Below are 23303 nucleotides of genomic sequence, written 5' to 3'. Positions count from 1 at the left end.
CCATCTAGGACCCTTCCCCGTGCTACAAGTCCTGTGACCCCTCCTCCATGAAGCTAGTCCCGAGAGAGCCTGCCTGATGCTTTTTACACATGGCTTGATCTTTGTGTGCTCAAGTAACTGGAAAAACTGAGAGTATATGTGTGGCAGGAGCAAACTTTCTCCATATTCATGCTTTCATGCTTAGAGCTGACATGGTAATTACCCCAGAGATTTTTTTTTTTTTTTTTTTTTTTTGGTACCTACTAGTGAAAACAATTGCATGTGTAGTAAAAAATAAAATAAAATAATAATATTAAAAAATCTTAAAAATTGACTCATGTATTACAGTCCTTCATTGAGGGAAGTCAGGCAATGGACTCAATCAGAAACCTGGAGGCAGAAACTGAAGAACAGATCGTGGGGAGGGGGGAAGCTTATTTATTAGCTTGCTCTCCATCACATGTGCACTGTGCTGTCTTATGCACACAGTAACTAACTGTGCAGAGATGGCACCATTCATAATAGGCCTGACATTCCCATATCAATCATTAATCAAGAAAAAGCCACAAAGACATGTTCCGAGGTCCGTGTAATGGAGGATAATTTTCATCTGAAAGTTTTTCTTCTCAGGAGACTACTTTTTGCCACATTGAACAAATTAACTAGAACTGTCATTTAGAGCAATGCTGCATTGGATGGAAAAGTTCTTATTGAAATATTTATCTTAAAATATTATATTCATCATACTTTGATTAGGCTGGAGAGATGGCTCAGCCATTAAAAGCTAGGCTCACAACCAAAACATCATATTTTGATCATATTCTTTTCCTTTCTCAGACTCCTCCAAGATTCTCCCACCACCCTAACAACCCAATTACAAATTGTTTATCTATCTCTATAACTAAAAAATGAAGAAGATAAAATTAGAGACAAATAAAGATAAAAAAAATGAAAATCAAAGCAACTTAAACTTAAAAAAAAAGTAATAGAAAAAATACAAAAACAAAGCAGCAAATAAAAACACATCCAATAAACATGGAATTTATTTTATATTGGTCAAAAACTTCAGTGAAGGGATCCTGCTCTGGACTGTGGTTTATATATACAATGCCAGTCAATTGGAGGAATATGATTTCCCCTCTACAAGCATTGTAAATTACAAATAGCTTCATGGTTAGAAGCAGGTCTTTGTACCAAATTTTCCTTCTCAGTTCTGTGATTTTGTCTGCTTTGAAAGTCTGAAGGTCTTGCATGTGCCATAACAGACGTTGTGAATAAAGATGTTTATCCATCCTGTTGCACTGGATAAACAATTTCCTTGGTGCCTCATCCACCACATCTAGTACTTACTGCCTTTCCACATCCTCTTCCAGATCCCTGATCTATGAGGGGATGGGTTTTTTTTAATACATCTAATTCAGGACTAAGGGCATCAAAGTATCTCACTTTCTTTACGTTTTCCAGGTGTAGGTCTTTTGGGTAATTAAAACCAACTGGAAGAAGCTGCGTTAATAACAGTTGAGTAACATTCTGCTCTACTCATATAACAATATGTTACTAGGAGCCCTTTTATTGCTATGCCGCCTTTGTAGAAGAAAAGTAACTTTCCCCAAGCCCATGGTCTCTCTAGCAATAGGTTATTAGCCTTTCTCACATACAGGTTACGCCTTTTGGAGTATGCCAGAAATCCAAATAAGAAAGAGACCAGTTGCTCCTTTAATATCTATGCCATTATTACACCAGTATATTTTGCTAGTAGGTTTGTGTTACAGGTCATAAGATTTTTTTTCTTGGTAAAAATGATTACATTCCTCCTGCAATAACATGCAACATAACTTTTAGCACCATTAATTATAAGATAGGAATGAGTTTGGTTTTCTTAAGCAATAAGACCTTGCCATTGGGTATGAGAAGTAATCAATAATTTTTGAAGAAAAATAGAATATAAAATTAAAATAAAAAAAAAATAAAATCCCTGACAAATCATTATGAGACAAGGAATCTTCAATAGTGCCTTTGAACTGGTTTTCTGTTCACCATGTTGCTATCTACTGCTGGGCATGCAAGCTGTAAATAATAGTAATTTGTAACCTGAGTGAGACTGAGGGAAAACTAAATATTTAATATTTAATATGGGTGGTCATCAATTGGAGATAGCTTCTGAATTAAGGATGGAAAATATGTTCTTATCCCTTTATCTCTAGAGTTTCACCTGTTTCAGAACCATGTAGGCTCTGTGTATACTGCATCCTTAGGGTTCATATTGCATGGCTCTGGGTGATGTAGAGTGCTTTATTTTATTGGGGTCCTGCATTTACTCTGACTCTTAGACTTTTCTGCCTCCTCTTATTCCAGATTCCCAAGGCCTCAGAGGAATTTGATGGAGACATTGTGCCAGTTTAGGACTGACTGTTTCAGGTTCTCTCATTCTCTGTATAAAGTCTGGCTATCCTTCTCTGCATCTGTTCATATCTGCTCTAAGAAGCTTTTCTGGTGGTGGCTAATAAAGACACTGATCTTCTAGTATAGCAAAATATCCTTATGGGTCACTACATTACTACATTTAATTTTAGAGAAGTAGTATTTGCTTTTGCCCAGGTGTTTAGGCTTTCTTGTCTTAGATTCTTGGTAACTCAGTCATTGTTGGGTAAGGATTCTATCTTCTGAAGTGGACCTTAAGTTAAATTAGATAGTTGTTACTCCTACAATATTTGTGCCAACATTTCACTAATGTATCTTGCAGGTAGGCCACTATTGCATATGAAAGGGATTATGGTTGGGTAGTATAGGAGTTTTTTTCTTTGATAGCATGTGGAGGATCTTCTTGTAACACAGAATGTACTAGCAAAGGCTATGTGGAGGCAAAAGCTCAGATTCTCCACTTTTAATGAATTGTAAAAATATGTTTTGTTTTGTTTTGTTTTGGCGTTAGGGCCTTGGGAGAAGCAAGATGAACTTGCCATGCTGAAAAAAAAAATGTACCAACACATGGTAGATAACAAATATGTGTTAATTTAAATTTTAATAGTTAGCTGGTAGCAATCCTAAGCAATCAGCACTTATACTTAATAATGTGTGTCATTTTGGTTATTGCAGAGTTAGTAGTCACTAAGAAAAGCTCTGACTACAGTTCCTTCTGTTTCTATTTTGAGGACCAATATGAGGCGTATTAGATTAAGTTTTCTTCGAAAGTCAGGTGGAATTCTGTGCTATTTAACTCTTCTATTCTTTGTAAATTATGTGTCTGTTTAAATTGTTTATCTGATCTTTATTTTATTTTGGTAAGACATATATTTCAAGAAAGTATTCTCTTATTTGAGGTTTTCCAATTTGGCATAGTACAGATTTTTAAAATCTGTCCTTGTAATTTTTTTTCGATACAGGGTTTCTCTGAATTTTGCTTTGGACCCTGTCAGGGACTAGCTCTGTAGTCCAGGCAGACCACGAACTCACAGAGATCCACCTGCTTCTGCCTTCCAGTTCTTAGGATTTTAGACATACACCACCAACATCCTCTTTCATAATTTCTTTTTAGTTTATTTGAATAAGAATTTGTTAATCTTTTTGCTTTTCCCAAACAAGGAATTATTTATTTCATAGATTATTTGCATTGATTTTTCATTATTTGTTTGTCTATTTACATTTTAGTGACTTTATCCCTGAATTAGATTATCTCTTCCCTTCTAATTTTTATGCATGAGTCTTCTTTTTGTTGTTGTCTAGAAATTTCAGGTGTATTGTTGAATTACTTGTATGAGACGTCTCCATGTTTTGGGATTTGGGATTCTTTTATTTTGCTGGTTGGTTTGTTTTTATTTTTGTTTCATTTCTTTATATTTTGTGTGTTGTTTTATGTGACAGAGTTATTAAGTTGCCTGTTATTACTGCCTTCATATTGTACCATATTTTATGTATCCTAAATGTTAATTTTTCATTTAATTTTAATTTTATCTTTTTACCATGAAATGCTGTCTGTCCCTGATGATAAGTTGTTTTTCATACATGTGAATAGAAGAATAGATTAAGTTTTTATATCCTTTCTGTTACTGTTTCTGTTAGGGGTCTGGGAGTTGAGACTGTTGACTTAGAGAGATATCAATGGGCAATGTTTGTTGATACCTGTACTTGTTATTTTGTTGTGGGGTTGATTGTGTGTGTGTGTGTGTGTGTGTGTGTGTGTGTGTGTGTCTTCTCTTTTGATTTGGTGAACAGAGATTATTCTTTTGTTGTGTTTCCTTGGGTGTTATTAACCACTTTATATTGTAGTTTTCCATTTTGTGCCTTCTGTGGTGCTTCTCTATTTGTCTTTATGCAGAGTATTTCCTACTACCTATTGGTTTATTATTAACAACGTAGCTTTTGTGTTTTTCTGATTGTATTTAGCTTATTGGTTATCGATTACTTCACTCAGAATGATTTTTCTATCCATTTACCAGAATTTTTCATAATGTTATTGTTCTTAACAAATGAATAATATACCATGTGCAAATGTGCCATGATTGCATTGTCAATACTTCACTGTAAATATTTCAATTCTTTTCAACTTCTGCATGTTATGATTAGAGTAGTAATGAACATGAAGGAGGGAGTATCTGTTTAGTAAGATGTAGAATCACTGGGTATCTGCTATAGCTAGATTGTAGTACATATATTTTCAGCTTTTTGAAGAACTTTCACACTAATTTCCCTAGTTGCTGTAGCAGTCTGAACTACCACCAGCAATGAATAAGTATTCACCTTTTCCTACTTCCTTAACAGCATGGGACATTTTATTTTATTGATTTAGACCATTCTAATTGGGATTTGATGAAAGGCCAAAGTATTTTTAATTTCCTTTCCCTGATGGTTAAGGGTGTTGAACATTTTAAAATGATTTTCAATTCTTATTTGATCTTTTGATAATACATTTAGTTCTATAATCCATTTTAAATGAGTTATTTGTTTTTTATAGAGTTAAGGGTATTTTTTTGGTCCTTTATGTATTCAGAATATTAATCCTCTATCATAGTCATTATACGAAAAAGTTTGTTCAAATTCCCCAGGCTGCCACTTTGCTCAAATGAATTTGGCCTTTGATTTACAAAATGTTTTAAATTTCATAAGGTACAATTTATTTGTGTATTCTATCGGTATCCTGTAAGTAAGTCCTTTCCTATGCCAATGAGTTTAAGCCTGTTAACAACTTCTAATTCTAACAGGTCCAAATTGTATCTGGTCATATGTGGTGTGTATTGTTCCATTTAGAGTTGCATTTTCAGTAGGGTGATTTACAAAAATAAAAAATAAAAAAATAAAAAAAAAATAAAAATCCAACAAAAAAATGAAACAAAAAACAAAACAGTACTGGTTCCTTTTTGAGCTCATCTGATTGAAATTAATCTCCAAAATATACAATGAATTCAAGAAACTAGTTACCAAAACACCAAATAACACTATTAAAAATGGGTTGCGAACTAAAGAAAGGATTCTCAGTAGAGGAAATCAAAAAGGCTGAAAGACACTTAAGGAAGTGCTCAACATCCTTAGCTCTCAGGGAAATACAAAACAAAGCACTTTGAAATACCATCTTACAACGATGCCCAAATTCCCAAATATTGTGTATAAATGTTTGTTTTCATTTAATTGGACTTTGTTATGTAAAATTAAATAAAATAAAAAATAAAAAAAATACCATCTTACTCCTGCCAGAATGGCTAAAATTAGAAACAACAATGACAACTTATGATGACAGCATGTGGAGAAAGAGGAACACTCCTCCACTGCTGATGGGAGTGCAAACATGTACAGCCATTTTGGAGATCAGTATGGCGGTTCCTCAGGAAAATGGGAATCAGTTTACCACAGGACACAGCAATCACCCTCTTAGGCATATACGCAAATGATCCACATCCATGCAACAAATGCATGTGCTCAACTGTGTTCATAGCAGCATTATTTGTAATAGCAAGAACCTGGAAGAAACCTCAACTGAAGAATGGATAAAGAAGATGTGGCACATTTACACAATGAAATGGTATTCAGCAGAAAAAGAACAATGGAATCTTGAAATTCTAGGCAAATGGATGGAACTTGAAGAAACCATCCTGAATGAGGTAATCCAGTCAAATAAAGAGGAACATTGTATGTACTCACTCATATATGGATTTTAGACATAGAGCAAAGATCACCAGCCTATAATTCACACCACCAGAAAAATAAGGATACAAAGACAAACCTAAGAGATTCATACAAGATCCCTCATAGAAGGGAAAAGGAACAAAGTCTCCTGAACATATTGGGAGTGGGGAGGGGGAGGAGTGAGTGGAGAGGGAGCTAGCTAGGAGAAAGAGAAGGGGAGGAGAAGAAAGCATATGGGACTAGGAATATTGAATCAGGGGAGGAATAGATGAGAAAAGAGAGAGAGAGAGAGAGAGAGAGAGAGAGAGAGAGAGAGAGAGAGAGAGAGAGGGAGGATATGCCATAAAATAGGGAGCTATTATAGGTTTGAAGAGAAAACTGACTCTAGAGAAATGTCCAGAGACTAACAATCTGAGCAACAGTGGAAAGGATACCTTAAATGTCCTTACATGATAATGATATTGTCTACCATCATAGAGCCCTCATCTAGTATCTGATGGAAACAGGAGCAGAAACCCACAGCTAAACAGTGAGCTGAACTGGAATCCAGTTGCAGAGAAGGAGGAGTGATAAGAAAATGGGGACAAGACTAGGCTACAGAAACCAACAGAGACAGACTGACCAGGAAAAGTGGGAGCTCATGGACCCCACCCCCCAGAGTGATAGCTGTGAAAAAGTGTTGGACTGACTCAGACTCCCTGAACATGGGTCTCAGTTGGAAAGTCCTGGGGCAGTCTAAGGGACCTCTGACAGTGAAACCAGGATGTATCCCTGTGCACAAAAGGACTTTGGGAACACATTCCCCATGGAGAGATACTACCCTAGCCTAGAGGCAGGAATGAGGGCCTAGTCCCTTCTCCAAATGACTTGACAGATTTTGTTGATTCCTCCTGGAAAGCATCACCCTCCCTGTGAAGTGTAGGGTGGGGTGGAATGGGAGGTTGGGCAGGGGGGTATGGGAGGGAGGGATAGAAGGAGAGAGGGAGTGAGAGAGGTTGGAAAGGAGAAGGAATTGGGATCATTATGTAAAATAAAAAAATAAATAAAATATTCACATTGAAAAGAAAAAAATAATAAAGTCTGTGACTTTATTAGGAAATTGAGACTGGAAATATTGAGAGTTATTGATGAGCAGTGTTTATTAATTCCTCTTATTCTGTAATATTATGTGTGCTCAACACACACTACCGTGATGATTTACTACTTTTATTCTCTTGGGTGTATTTAACCTCTTCAAGCTATACTTTTCCTTCTAGTGTTTTCTATAGATGTACATTAGAAAAATAGGTAGTAGACTAATACTATTACTGGCTGTATTGGCAAGCATCTGTCATCTCTCACATTGTTTGTGATATCTGACCAATGCCTTCTCGTTTTCAAAGTCTTCATTCAGAAGTTGGGTGTTATAGGAATGGGCTTGTATTTATATGTGATCCACTCTTATTCCCTTGTATCTTTTAATAACTTTCTTTGTTTGGCACAATTAGTATTTTGATCTTCTGTGTATGGTGGGGAACTTCTTGTCTCATCCTTTTATCCTGTCAATATGTTTTCTTTCCTGCTTCTTTGATGGAAACCTTTCTTCTTATTGGGGATATCATCAATAATTTTCTTAGATATATGTGCTCCATTTTTGACCTAGATTTCTCCTCTTCACTTTATAAGTAGTACTCTTAGATTAACTTTTGTACTGTCCTAGATTTCCTTAGAATATTGAGAGTCAATAGTTTTCTTTGATTGAGCAATTCATTCTACTACCTTATTTTCAAGATCTATAATTCTCACTTCCATGCTTTGGAGTCTATTGTTGAAGCTTACCTAAGTGATTTTTGGTTTTGGTTTTTTTGTTTGTTTGTTTGGTTTTTGTTTTTTTTTGTTGTTGTTGTTTTTTGTTTTTTAACACCTTGAATTTTTCATTTCCAGATTTTATTTTTCATTTGTGTTTTCTCTAGCAATTCTATTTGTTTTTGGAAATTTACTTTTTTTGTCTCAGATTGTTTACATTATTTCATCCATTTGTTTGTTTCTTTCCCTGGTCTTTATTATGGAAATTATTCTTATTTCCTTAATGACCTGAACAATTAGCCTAATTCCTACTCTGAAGTCTATGTTATGTGCTTCCAATGGATGATGGATTTCTTTTCTCACCAGGGTATTTATAGTAGCTTTGTTGACTTCAGGAGGAGACATATTGCGTGTGGTTGTGTTTGTGCTTTTGCACTGGAATCTTGACATCTGGAGTGATACTGATGGAAGCGTTTTTTGGTTTAGATATCTAGTACAATATTTACTGTGTGGATGGTCTATTCTTTGTCTACATTTGTCCACTCTGTATCCTTGTTGAGTATGGTGCATATAGAAGCTCTGTTTGAAAGTGCTTCTGCAGGCCAATGCTTATTATGGAAATGAAAGGAAGGAAGGAAGAAAGAAAGAAAGAAAGAAAGAAAGAAAGAAAGAGTGAAGGAAGGAAAGAAGTAAGTAAGGGAGGGAAGATGGGATGGAGGGAAGGAAGTGAGGATAAATGTAAGAAAGGAAGGAAAGAAGAGAAAATGGGAAGAAACAACAAGGAAAGGTAAAAAGGTACAGTGCAAAAGAACTGGGGAAAATCTGGGTGTATATCAAGAGCTGAAGTTACCAGGGGATAAAATTTGGCTGGGAAAAGGAGCTCCTGGAAGTTGGCTGCAGTGAGTATATGTAAATCTGAAAAAACTGGTAAGAGAGGAGGTAAGAAAGGTCTCCTAGTCTGAATTCAACCATAAAAGTTCCATGCTAGCCTGTTTATCAATATTTACATTGCAACTCAGTTCTTTGTGAATCCCCTGGGATAAAGCGCATTCCACAACTGACAATGAGAAATTTTAGGTGCATCTGAAAGTGACAGAAAGTTATATTTAGGATCACAGTTGAAATACATCTTTTAGGAGCCTCTGTTTATTTGACAGCTTAATCAACAAATGACTATTTATTGTACTTGGAATCTTATAAATCAATGGCCAGGGTTATATTGCTATAGGAATGTGAAAAGATCCTGGGTGGTAAGTAGAGAGTATCAGATGCTTTCCCTTGTACCATCCTACACCAACTCTCTCTTATCTGCAGACTGACATTATTTGGGTACACTTCCCATTTATTGTTTTCCTTATTAACTTGTCAGTCATTGGAGAAAAATTCTTTCATGCTGCTGTCATTATTGTCGTTGTGTGTTTTTTATTAGTAAAACACTGTAAAAATACACTGAGAAGCTCATTATTTAAATATGTATATTCCATGAAAATATTTCTTTATAATCTAGAATTTTCACAAAACACTCAATATTTCAAATGCTTAAATCACTATTTGTATTTTCCTCTCCAATACTATCTTTCTTTGCCTAGTTTTTTTTTTTGTGTGTGTGTGTGTGTGTGTGTGTGTGTGTTATGCTCTATGCTTCCATGCTTTTCTCCTACTAAATTCTTCCCATTACTTAGCCCCAAATCTAAATTCCCTCTACATATAAGACTTTCTTCTGCTACAAGAGCCTTTTTATAAGCATCTGTTTTTCTCACCTGGGTAAGAGTGGTTGATACATTATTTTTATATCTATAGGATTGGAAACCCAGAATTCCACTTTCATAGAAGCAATGCATTTAAATGTTTAATTCATGAGTTAAATATTTTTGTAACCCTACATTAGTTCCTTTAAAATACTGTTCATAGTGTAATTTGCATGTTCAGTGGCCTTACTTATTTTGATCTATATTGTATCGAAGCTTGTTTTTCTCGTATACTCTGTCAATAGTAAAATGGTACCTTCATTCCAAAAGTACCATATAGTTTTTCATGTTTCATTCTATTTGCCACTTGATGGAGCAAGAGGACCACAGTTAAGTTGTTTAAATTGGCTTACTAAGGTGGTAAATCCAAAGGGATAATTGAATTAGTCAGTACAGTGTACAGTTATGAATTAAAGTGTGGGTGTGTTATCATGAATGGATCTAACCAACCATCCTTAATCCTGTTGTGTTTTATTATTGAATATGACACTATTTTCATAGCTGAATTTCCAAACAGAAAATGAACTTGAAAATTGCTTGATTAAAAAATGTTTCCTAAGTTGTGTGTTTTTTTTTTCAATATTAACTCTATAGGTTAGCTTTTTTTTTTAAAGCAAGGATGCCAAATACAAATATTTCCACACCCCAATTATCATAATGATCCCAATGTTTGCAAGTATGTATGTTACTTTCTATCCTTTTATGATGACTTATTAAAAAGTGGCTACAAGTGAAATATATCCCCACAATGGATATTAGTTTGTTTAACTCTTTAGTAACATTTACATTAAATATTAAAGTAACAGGATTCATTGATGCATTTTTCATATACACTACCTTTATTAATAGTTCTTCCCTATTCCACTTCTTTTTCACCTGGTGTTTTAATTAATTTATTAATGCTGTGATAAAACTCATGACCAAAAGCATGTTGGTGAGTAAATGGTCTCTTTATATTATACATACATTCACATCATAGTCCATCACTGAAGGAAGTCAGGGCAGGAACTCAAGCAGGGCAGGAACCTTCAGGCGGGATCTGATGCAGAGGCCATTGACTGGTGTGTTTCTTGGCTTGTTCATCATGGATTTCTCAGCCTGATTATTATAAAACTCAATTCCACCAGCCCAGGGATGTTATCACCAACAATGGGCTTGGCCCTTCTCCATCTACCACTTCAAAAATAATTAAGAAAATTAAATGATTTAGAAAATGCACTGCAGGCTTGCCAAAAGACTGATCAGAGTGACCTTTAGTTAATTTAGTTAATTTGTTAATCACTCTCAGGTGATTTCTGCTTCTGTCAAGTTTATATAAAATAACCAGAACAACAGAACCTTTATCAACTTGACACAAACAACTCACTGTTAAGCCATAACCTTTGTTTTCTTGTTCAACCCCCCCCCAAGATTACACGCTTTTTTAAACTTAAAAATCCCACTCTTTCAAAATCTAACACCTAAAAATTGAGTTGTTTCAAACTATCCAGTTTCTTTTCAAATCCAGACATTTTAAATATAGTGTTTATCAACTGTGGGTTCCTATAGATTAAAAGATAATCAAATACTTGCTCATTTCAAGAAGAAATAACAATAGAAAGAAAGAAGGAAGGAAGGAAGGAAAGAAAGAGATAGAAAGAAAGAAAGAAAAAGAAAGGAAGAAAGGAAAAAAGAAAGAAAGAAAGGAAATCCTAAACCAACTGTATAAATAACAACTCAATGTTCAAAGTCTGGAATCCATTTCTTTTCTGAAGGGATCACTGTTCTGGGATCTTCTGCTGCAAATGCACTGTACTTTCATGAACAGACTTTCCTGGGCTCTTTTCAAGTTGCCCAGCCTCAAGTTCCTTGCTGTAGATGACTACAAGGAAACAATGTTTCTGAACACAGCAGGGTGGATGCACACATTTACTACAGAGGTTATGGCAGTACACACAAAACTTATCAAGCTCAATTAGGACAGGATCTCAAAACAAAGTAGGGATGTAGGTATAAAATTCTCAATCTCACTATTAGCCATGTAAGTAACGCTATAAGGGCAGCACAAATTGGACTTCATAGGATAAAAATAAATAAATACATAAGAACGTGTAAGAAGAAGTAAGAGTGGGTTTATGGGCTGGAGAGATGGCTCAGCACCTAACTGCACTGGCTGCTCTTCCAAAGACAGAATTAAGTTCTCAGAAACTGCATGGTAGCTCACAGCCTGTTGCTCTGTTCTGTTCTGCAGGCATATATGCAGATAAAGTACCTGTATACAAAATAATAAAAATAGTAATAATGTGGAGTGGATTTGACTGGAGTAGAAGTTGGGTAATTATGTTCAAAATACAGTTCAAAAAGGAACTGATGCAAATTTTAAAGAGAATATACTATCTTTATTGCTAGTACTTGTGTATCATAGTAAAGAAATAGTTTAAATAGCTTCCTTTTTATTATAGTCATCAAAAAATCATTTCTAAGTTAGTTTTTATTTTTATTATTTTATTTTTCCATATATTTCTTAAACAAATAGTACAATATTTTTTTAAAAAATATCAACTTTTCTATTTTACATATAGTGTAAATGGCAGGATAAACGCTTTTAAAGCGAAGAAAATTTCTGAAACATTGGGAAAGTTCATTTAGTTTGGAAAAGTTGCAAACAATGGAAGATTTTTCATGCTGCAGTATTCACAATTAAATTAACAGTGCATGGATTATATAATTATATGTCAAATATAGATAAAATACATTTTGAAGTGATAAGCTAATAATTAATAAGCAACATTTATTTTTGCTCTATCCACAAGAGGTGAAATTATAGTCATTCTTCGATACTGTGGATTTTAGTCATTACTAAACAGTAATTTTTTTCTGTTCTTTATCATTGAGTGGTACCATGGGGAAGTAATAGATACTTTAAGGTAGAAACCAATGTGAAACTGGAAGACATATGCTTCTAATTTTTACTTTGTAATATTTTCATGAACAGCTCTCTTTCACAACTAGTATGAACCAGCTCATTGCAAGTCTAAAAACATTATATTTAATTGATCATGGATTGAACCCTAAAAATTGTGATGCAATATGATCACTTTGTTAAATATTATTATGTCATACATTTGGCATAGAAAAGGAAACATAACTCAATTAGTAAAGAAAGTGTTATAAAATGATGGTATAGATAACTGAAATAGATTAAGCCATTAATAATATGAGGTTTCAACAATCTCGACAAATAATTTTGAATGTTCTCATTCAAAAGACATGATGCTTGAGTTGATATAATGCTAATTGCTCTCGTCCTGTCATTCCACAATAAAGCTATAATTTAAAACATTACATTATATTCTTAACTATGTATAATTAATGTATATAAGTTAAACAAAAATAACATTTTTTAAAAATGATATTCATACTGGTAACTATTCCCTAAGTCATCATTAATGAATTAGGGATCGGTGTTGTTTCTTGCATTATAATGGTCAGTGAATTTCATAGTTCTCTTGGGTAGCTTAATTGAAGCTAAATTTTTTATACAGTAAATACAAGAAATCTAAAGAACTTTGTCAGAAATACGCAATGATTTGCTTATTGTAAAGAACATCAAGTTTAGATCTGGGGAAGGGATAGCAGCCTCCATGTTGGGCTATGAAGGTTACAAAAGGAAGACCCTCTAGTAGGAGGAGAAGCAGGACAAGGGACAGACTAACACTTTGACCAGAACAAAGGGACAAACAGAAGAAACAAAGCAGCTAGGAAGAAGCCAAGGCCACAGAAAAATTCCCCAAGGCCACAGGTTGGATTAAGAAATCGGTGAAAGAGCATTAAAGGTAGCTTCTCCATTATTGCTCAGATTGTAAATTGGGGTCATTCTTGTAGTCTCTGGACATTTCCCTAGTGTGAGACCTATAATGACTCCCTCTGTTATGTATCTTTTCCTTCTTTTTCTTGCTCTCTTCTATTCTTCTTCTCCTGCCTCAGTCTTCATGTTCCCTCATGTTCTCCTCTCCACTCTTCTCCTCTTTTTTTCTCTTTCCCCTAATTCCCTCTCCACTCACTGCTCCCCTCCCACTCCCAGTATACACAGGAGATCTTGTCCCTTTCTCTTTCTATGGGGGAACAATGCATGTCTCTCTTAGGGTCCTCTTGTATCCTAGCTTCTCTGGTGGTGCGAATTGTAGGCTAGTGATCCTTTGTTTTATGTCTAAAATCCATATATGAGTTCATACCAAGTTTTGTGACCTCACTCAGGATTGTCTTTCTAGTTCTATTAATTTTTCTGAAAATTTCAAGAATCCATTTTTTTTCCTGCTGAGTAGTACACCATTGTTTGAATGTGTCACATTTTCTTTATCCATTCTTCAGTTGAGGGGCATCTAGGTTGTTGCCAGATTCTAGCTATAACAAATAATGCTGCTATGAGCCTAGTTGAACAGATGTCTTTGTTGCATGGATGTGGATACTTTGACTATATGCCTAAGAGTGGAATTGCTAGTCCTTTGGTAGACTGATTATCATTTTTCCTGAGGAACCACCATACTGATCTCCAAAATGGCTGTGTATAAGAAGTAGGTTTTCCCCACCATGTGCCACGGCGCCAGCCCCAAATAACAAACAGAGACTCTGTATTTATATAATTCTGTTGGCCAGGTACTAGTTTCTTATTGGCTAGCTCTATCTTAAGTATTAACCTATTTCTGTTAGTCTAAGTGTTTCCATGTGGTTTCATCTTACTGGGGAATGGGGATGGCATCTGGTCTCCCCAGTCTCTCCATGCACACTCCTCCTTACTACTTCCTCTTTCCTCCTTGTCTCCTAGTACCACCTGTCTTGCTTTCCTATTGGCCAACAGTGCTTTATTCATTAACCAGTATGAGAAACATATTTACAGAATGACATCTCCCATCAGTTTTACAAGATCGCACTCCCACCAGCAGTGGAGGAGTGTTGCCCTCCCTCTATCCACATCTTTTCCAGCATAACTTGTCACTGGTGTTTCTGATTTTACCCATTGTGACAGTAGTAAGATGGTATCTCAGAGTTGTCTTAATTTGAATTTCTCTAATGGCTAAGGATGTTGAACACTTTCTTAATTGTCTTTCAGTCATTTTTGACTCCTCTGTTGAGAATTCTCTATTCAGTTTGTTACCACACTTTTAAATTTGGATTATTTGCTGTTTTGGTGACTAGTGTCCTGAGTTCTTTGTATGTTTTGGAGATCAGCCCACTATCAGATGTGGGGTTGGTGAAGATCTTTTCCCATTCTGTGGGTTGCTGTTTTGTCTTGTTGATTGTGCCCTTTGCCTTACAGAAGCTTCTCAGTTTCTGGAGGTCCTATTTATTAATTGTAGTCTCCATATCTGTGCTTCTGGTGTTATATTCCTTTACCAATTCCTTCAAGGGTACTTCCCAATTTCTTAGAGTCCTCATCAAGTAGCTTATGGAAATAGACACTGACACCCACAAGTAAACACTGAGCCAAACTCCCAAAATCCATTTGCAGAGAGGGATAAGTGAGGAGCAAAGAGGTCAAGACCAGGCTACAAAAACACCCAGACAGTGGTCTTGAACAATGGGGAGCTCATGCACCTCAGACTGATAGCTGGTAAACCAGCATAGGACAGACCTAGATCCCCTGAACATAGGTCGCAGTTAGGAGGCTTGGGAAGTCTACGGAACTTCTGACAGTGGAACCAGGATATATCCCAGTGCACCAAATGACTTCAGCAGCCCATCCTCCAAGGAGGGATCCTCCTATCAACTAGAGACATGAGGGAGGGGTTAGACCCTACCCCAAATGACTTGACAGATTTTGATTATCCCTCCTGGAAGGCCTCACCTTCCCTGGTGAATAGATGGGGAATGGGAAAGGGTAAGGTTTGGCTGAGGGCATGGGAGGATAGGAGGGAGAGGGAACTGGGATTGATATGTAAAATAAGAAAAAATATATAATAAAATATTAAAAATAATTAATGTAGCAAAGGATAACCTGATCCTTCTGCCCCAGCTGATGGTGAGCTGCTTCCACTGAAACTTAAATATCTGGATTCCCTACATCATTCTCCACATATAGCTATGGTGAAATTATCCTGGAACCTGTTGTACATTTTAATAAACTTTTGTTTAAAAATAATAAAAAAACTTCCAAGTATACTTATACATGATAAATCATTATAAAGAAGGTTTGATGTCTTCAGGTATAATTATTTACATGATTTTCATTTTTACATATTTTCTTTATCATAATTTCAATAGAATATGCAATTTTTTGAAAAACTAAAAGTAATCTTTGCCTTATCTACATACTGATATCTCAATTCTAAGATGTCCTAAAAATAATATTTCAATATTAGATAACAGTATAGTTTAGCCTATAGTGATTTCAAATTCTTGTTTCACTTACACTTATGGAAATCAAAACTTATTCATATTTTTCAAATATTAATATAATGTTTGGTCATGTGAACTGAAATGTTTAAAGATAACCAGCTTTCTATCTCTCTCTCTTTCTCTGTGTTTGTGTGTGTACAAGTGTGTGTGTGTGTGTGTGTGTGTTTGTATGAGGTCACGCACATGTGTGCACTTATTCATGTCCATCGTCATGATGATGGCTCTGTAATAGAACCAAACTTGGAGTTATATTTCATAATTTTGTTAAGACATTGACCTTTTCTTGTCCTCTTCCATACAAAATTAATTTTTTCAGGCTCCTACATCACAAAACATACCTCTAAAACTGATTTGCACTTATGTATCACTAAAACTTCCCATCATTTACACATTAACAACCATTCTAAATATTTAGTTTAGGGTTTTGTTTTGTTGTTTGCCTTATTACTTTTTTTTTACTGACTGTTTCCAGATGATCTTCTTTTTCCTTCAACTCTTGTGAGTAGTATGGCCTCATTCTTGGCTGATTTGATTTCATATTTTATCATTGTAAATTCAGAACTGAATTTATATGTGAGCCCTCTCTTTGATATCTACTCCACTATGTATTGTCTCCTCATGATTGTTTGTTTATTGAATTAGGTTTTTCCTCTCAAAAACTAAAATGTCACACTAACTGCAGGCTTTCAGGTGGCAGTTGTTTTGAATGCCCATTGCTTCTCTGTCAATGTTGTATGAGCAGGCTGTAAGCCAGACATGGCCCACATTGGATGCATCTTCAAGGACTTGTTTCCAGTTGAAATTCTTGGACTTCTACTATTGTGAGCAGTCAATTTTTCCAGTTCTCTGTCATATATAATGAACCTGTCAGATAGCATTCATTAATTTTTATTACCTCTAATGAACTGACAAGTGCCAGAGGCTGAAGAGACAATTATGCAATACAATATTTTCACAAAACATTGTTTATAAAGTTGATTATGGATTTGATGCCTATGGGAGATATTATGGCAAGTTTCTTTAAAATGATAAATGTAATGGAATGTTTCACAAATATAAGCATACCCAGAATAGTAGAAAAATTGTACTTCTATAAAAAGTTAATACAAAAAACAAATTTATAAAAGAAAGGTTATTTATATTTTATATCAAATATTTTTATCCCTGGCATTTGTAACAAAAAAAAAATGGTGAGCTAAATCTTCTGCCTTGTAGTAAATGTTTGATTTTGTACTGTTATATAGTTTTTTTCAGTTTATTTATTTATTTTTTTAATTTCAATTTGGATTCCAAACACAGTTCTCCCTCTCACCCTTCCTCCTACTTCTCCTTAACTCTTCCCTCAGCCTGCCCCCCCCTTTCCACTTCTCCCACATGGTAAGAGCTCCCACTAGGGATGCCAAAACGCCTGGCCCATTAAGATGATGCAGGACCAAGCCCCTTCCCCCTGAATTAAGGCTGAAAATGGCATTCCACTCCAGTGAATGGGCTGCAACAAGCTAGTTCCTGCACCAGGTATAGATAGAAACTAGCCCTGAGGTCAGAGGCCCCTCAGATAATTTCAGCTACACAATTGTCTCCCCATATCCAGAGTGCCTAATTTGGTTCCAAGGAGGCTCCTTGGCTATCAGCCTAGTGTACTGATATCCTAAATTAAATTCCCATATGTTTTTTCAAGATATTGAACTAAAATTGTAATTGTAATTCTTCATTATTATTCCTTGATGCTAGTTTTTTTTCTGTAATTGACAAGTCCAGTAACATCTTGGGATCCTGGAGAATTATCGCCCAATAGTTTATATTATTTTAGTTCAGTTTTAATTTTTGATATTTTAGGGCACATACATTAAAATGTGAAGACGATACTGGAGTAAGCCCAGCAAAGATAATGACATCCTAAGATTCTATAGTTATGTTTTTTGAAATACATAAAGAATAAAATGATGAATACTAATCAAACACTATTGGCTACTACAAGCAATATATTTAGTATAAAGCAGCCTGTAGTTTTAGATTTTTGGTTTTGTTATGAACCTCATTGTGAATTTCATAACTGCGCAGAGGGCACTATGCATTCTGAAATATGAATCATTTAATTATGCATCTTAGTTGATCTACCCAGATGAGTTAGTGGTAACTAAGCTGTGTTCTTTACATACACAAACCCATTTCATTTCTCTATTTCACTCTGTTTCCTCTTGGATTGACAGGAAGAGGATAATTTTCTTCTAGATGTATTCTAAAATTATGCCTTAAAATAAAATCATCTTACGACTGTTTTTGTTCAGTCTTAGATAATTCTTGGATGTTAACCCAGTACTCCTAGACAATTATATATAATCTCAATAAATACCATAAAACAATTCTTAACACTTTGATTTTTACAAAACATAATTAAATATACTATTTAATCCTTTGTTACATTTTGTAATAATTAATTTGATAAACTGTAAAATAACTTTTGCACTTTTTTAGGTGCTTTTTTAAAATTTATTTCTTTATTTTATATAACCAAGTCCATTTAAATGAAAACAAACATTTATAGACAATATTTGGGAATTTGGGCGTCGTTCTTTCCAAACTACTTCCTGCTGGTAAGAGGCACTGTCATGGGAGATTCGAAGAAGATGCAGAAATCCTGGCTGTAGTCTGTAAGGCTGCTTTGTCCAGCTGTTTTGAATGTAGGATCACCTGGTACTCTGTTTCAGGCGGTCTGGCTTGATCAAATCATATTAGTCTGGAAGGAATCCACTGCTTTTCATTTTCTGTAGAAACAAAATTAGAAATCCTTTTCCCTAGTAACTTGTCCTTGAACTTAAATTTTGGAGTCAAAACATTGTTTTTTAATTTAAATTATTATTTTACAGGTCCATCCCAGTTCCCTCTCCCTCCCTCCCTTCCTCCAAGCCTCCCTCCTTCCCTCCCTTTTACCCTCTCTGCCCTTTCACATGCACTATAACCACCCTCCTCTCCCATCCCTCCACCCCAATTCCATATGTAGGGGAATGCCATCCAGTTGGGGTCATGTAGATCTGACAGGTCATGTGAAGTAAGGACTAGTGCTTCTCTCCTGTCTCTAGATTAAGGCAGTTATCCCTCCATGGGGGATGTGTTAGCAAGGTCCTTTTGTGCACCAGTGATACATCCTGGCTGCACTGTCTGAGGTCCCTTAGACTGCTCAGTTCTTCTGGCTGAGACCCATATTCAGGGGGGCCTGAGTCAGTCCCATGCTGCCTTCCCAGCTATTAGTCCGGTGGCCCTTTAGCTCCTCCTTGTTCAGGTCAGCTGTCCCTATGTGTTTCTGAAGCCTAGTCTTGTCCTCTCCACCTGCATCTGGGTTCTACTTCAACTCAGTGTTTATGTATGGGTGTTTGCTCCTGTTTCCAACAGGCATTAGTTGAGGGCTTCATGGATAAGTTAGTGAATGGCGAGAGAAGTAGGAGAAAATGAGGGGGAGGGGGAAGATTGAGCCTGGTTAGGAATAGAAGACAGGAGAGAGAGAGAGAGAGAGAGAGAGAGAGAGAGAGAGAGAGAGAGAACATAAAAGAGGGAGCCAATATTGGTTTGAAGATAAAATTAAACACAAAGAAAGGTCTAGAGAACTAGAAGACTGCTACCAACTAACATTTTGAGCTTCCATGGAAAGGCTACCATAAATGCCCTTCCTGGAGAGTGAGATCAACAACAAACGTTTGCACTTCCTATCTTTATACCTACTCAACATAAACTTTTTCAAAATAATTTAGATCAAGTATTCACATATTGACAACTTCAAACACACTGGACACCATCACTTTCTTTAAATGATCCAAAAGGCTATATACTGGTCTGTAATATTATTTATTCTCAATAATTACAAAATGGAGTTCTTTCCAACCCTATAGACTCCATTCACACAGAAGCAAAATAATATATGAAATGTTCTGAATACACATAGATATTTTTCTAATAAAACTTTGTCATTTATGTGGAATATTACCAATTAATATTTATACAACACAGGTACTTAATTACCAAGTAAAATATTGCATAGGATATAAAATAGAGTGACAGTCATAGGTAATATACAAAGTCTATGAAAATTTTAATAATAAAATCAGGTATTTGTGAATTTGGGTGTATATGGAAATTCCTGGAAAATAGATCTAAAGAAACAAAGATATTGTGTATTTTCTTACCTGAACTCAGGTATAATGACACCAGAGACATTATCTTTTAATTTTATGATACTGTGACAATTTTAAAGTAAATCAGTAGTGAATATGTGAAATTTTGGAAGAAAAAAAAATCTAGGAATGAAACAAAAAGTATATTATTATAAATTTAAAAGACAGAATTTGGTCCATTTTTATCTAATTATGGCAATGATGACTAAGATCATCAAAGAAATTACTGTTGTTATTCATATGAGAACAATAATATGAGGGAGTATGTTCACATATATGAAAGGTTTTATTAACCAATAAAAGAAAAATTTACTATAAATCTTGGGATTACACAAAATTGGTGGTGCCTACTCTAACTGTAAGTAACAGAGAATGTACTTTACCATTCTCTTAATGTGGGAAGTAGAAGGGTGCATTATTTAACACTTATTTCCTATTATATATTTGTACCAACTTCAAACTGCTTAGTCAATAATTGTATGTTATTAATTTTTTATATGTTTACAAATAAACACATTTACACATATTTAACAAATTTTCCATGTTTTCGTATAACAGAAAGCCCCTTATTTTTATGTTGGGTTCCTTCTTCTTGTTATTTATGCTGGTACAAGAAAAAAAAATTTATTTGCTATTATTGGGTAGTGAATTTTTCATATTAATTTCACAAGTTACCTCACTATTAAAGCTTTGAGAGTGATAAACTAAGTAAAGAATTAACTAAAATGCCATGTTATATGTCTAATTAATTTACTCACTACTGATTAGTGGTCTAAGTTTTTAATTCATGTTTTAATCATAAAAGTTATTAAAGGTCCTACTCAGCAGTAGACTCCATAAGATACAAGAAAGACCAAATTGGCAAGATATTCTCACACGTGTTGCAATTATAGGACTAGTAAAGGGGTGATGTATCCCTTTTGTTTTGAGTTGTAGGTCTTTTCTGCAGGAGGAAATATATGAGTGATGCTGCAATTTGATCAAATGCTGTTTCCTTTGAAATGTAATCAGTAAACCAAAGGGCTGACTGAATGTTAACAATGACTGCACTACTCCCTTTAGCTGCAATAGGAAACTCTTTGAAGAACTTAGAAGCCAGTAAGTGGATAAATTACAGTCCACAACAATATATTGTACTGCCATAAGGAAAAATAGATTCACATCATTTGCAGCAAAGCTTGTGGAACACGTGTATACCTAGTTTAGGGCAACAAAGCCAGACATAAAAAGGCAAGCTTCACCTTTGGTATAACTATTAAAGTTTACAAACGTCAACTTGAAGGTAGGAGTCATTATTGGATGCATGGAAAAGTATGCATCAATGAGGGGGAGTGAAAAAATGTTGGATGCAATCAGAACACAAAGAATGTGTTTATAGAAATATTTCACTAAGAACAATTGACATTTGGAAATAACTGGTGCTAATGATAAAATTTAATTTTTTAACAAGAAATTTATTTTCTAAATCATATGACTTCCTGATATATTATTTTACACTTTTTCATATACATACAATGTTCTTTGATTATTTACACCCGTATTTCCTTCTTTCCTCACACTTATTTCTTCAGAACAACTTTTCCTCAAATAGTCACCTCTTACTGTACTTTATTTTCACCAAGTTCATTTACTTGGTTTGAAGATTATGTACTTGAGCAACACTATGAGATTGTAGACTCTACAATTGAGAAATGAGTCTTTCCTTCCCCCAGCAATCATTAACTTACTACGGTACCTGTTAGAGGAAGACAGCTCCTCCATGATGAATTTGTGCCTGGCCAGTCTCAGTCTACTTCAGGTGTTTTTTTTTTTTTTTTTTTTTTTTTTTTTTTTTATAGGTAACTACTACTAGTTTCATTATCACAATGCTGTTATATCTAGGAAATACCATTTTATAGTACTCTTCTCCATCCCCTGGATCTTAAATTCTTTCTCAACCCTCTCACATTATTTCCTGAAATAAGGAGCCAATAACATAGATGTCTATATAGGGAAGAACAGTCCAAATCTACTTATTCTCAGCACGTTCTCCCTGTTGTGTATGTCTGCATTCACTGACATTCAGAGAGAAACTTTCCCCATGTAACCTGAGAACAAAAGCAATACATGGGAAAAAAGAAAATTATTTAGAGTAATTTAGAAACATTGCCTTTCAGCAAAACAACAAATGCTGGTTTACCGCTTGAGTTTTCTACTTCCCTTTTATTTTATTTTATTTTATTTTTTATCAGTTTGATAATAGAAAGCATGATTTACTTTCAGAGTAGAAAATATCATTTAAATAAATATAAGTTGATTACTTCCAGCAAATTCATCTACTTAACTATTGGGCACATTCTCTTATCTGGTCAATACTAATGCACAAAGGGTCTTTTTCTGGTAAGAACAGTAATTATTTCCTTTCCCTACAGTGTATAGAATAGCTGTCAGCACAATGAAACCTAGTGAACATCTCTCAGGTGTCCAGCTCAATTTAACCTAAATTTCCTGTGTTTTAAAACCAAGGCATGCCATGTTTTCAACACTGTAATGTACATGTCTAATTGTGGTGATCCATGAAGAGCAATGGCAATATTCAGCACTATTGAAGTCTGATGAGTCCTCGCTAAGTAACAGTTCATATAGAGGAATTCAATATCTTACACTGGGATTTTGTGTGCAAGAAAACCATAGCAGTCTATGGCTTTGCAATCCAACCACACATGGTACTTCCATTTAGATTTTTTTTCCTTTTTTTACCTTTATGAATGTACTTTAAATTAGCATTCAAAGTATTACATTTACATAAATATTATCATATATCCTTTACATGAGTCAACATTTCCCACAAATACACTTTCCTGTATTTATATTTCTTCCCTGAGTAAGCATATCTGACTTCAGTATTCCTTCTCACACATCCTATTTTTCCTTTATCTCCAACTAAACCTCTTATGGCCTTTGTTTAGTTTCTTGGCTTTTACAGATATGCATTCCAATTTAAACATAACAATGTAAAAACAAGCAAAATACCATTGAGTATGCTGGGACATGTACATGGTGAAGTTCTTCTAGCCTTTGCCTTTTCCTGTGCCTGTATTTTGAAGTATTATTCATATTTCCCTTTACCATGTTCCAAGTTTCAAGTTTTATG

The sequence above is a fragment of the Phodopus roborovskii genome, unplaced genomic scaffold, assembly GCF_943737965.1.
Source record: "Phodopus roborovskii unplaced genomic scaffold, PHOROB, whole genome shotgun sequence".
NCBI lineage: Eukaryota > Metazoa > Chordata > Mammalia > Rodentia > Cricetidae > Phodopus > Phodopus roborovskii.
This window is presented reverse-complemented; position numbering follows the sequence as displayed.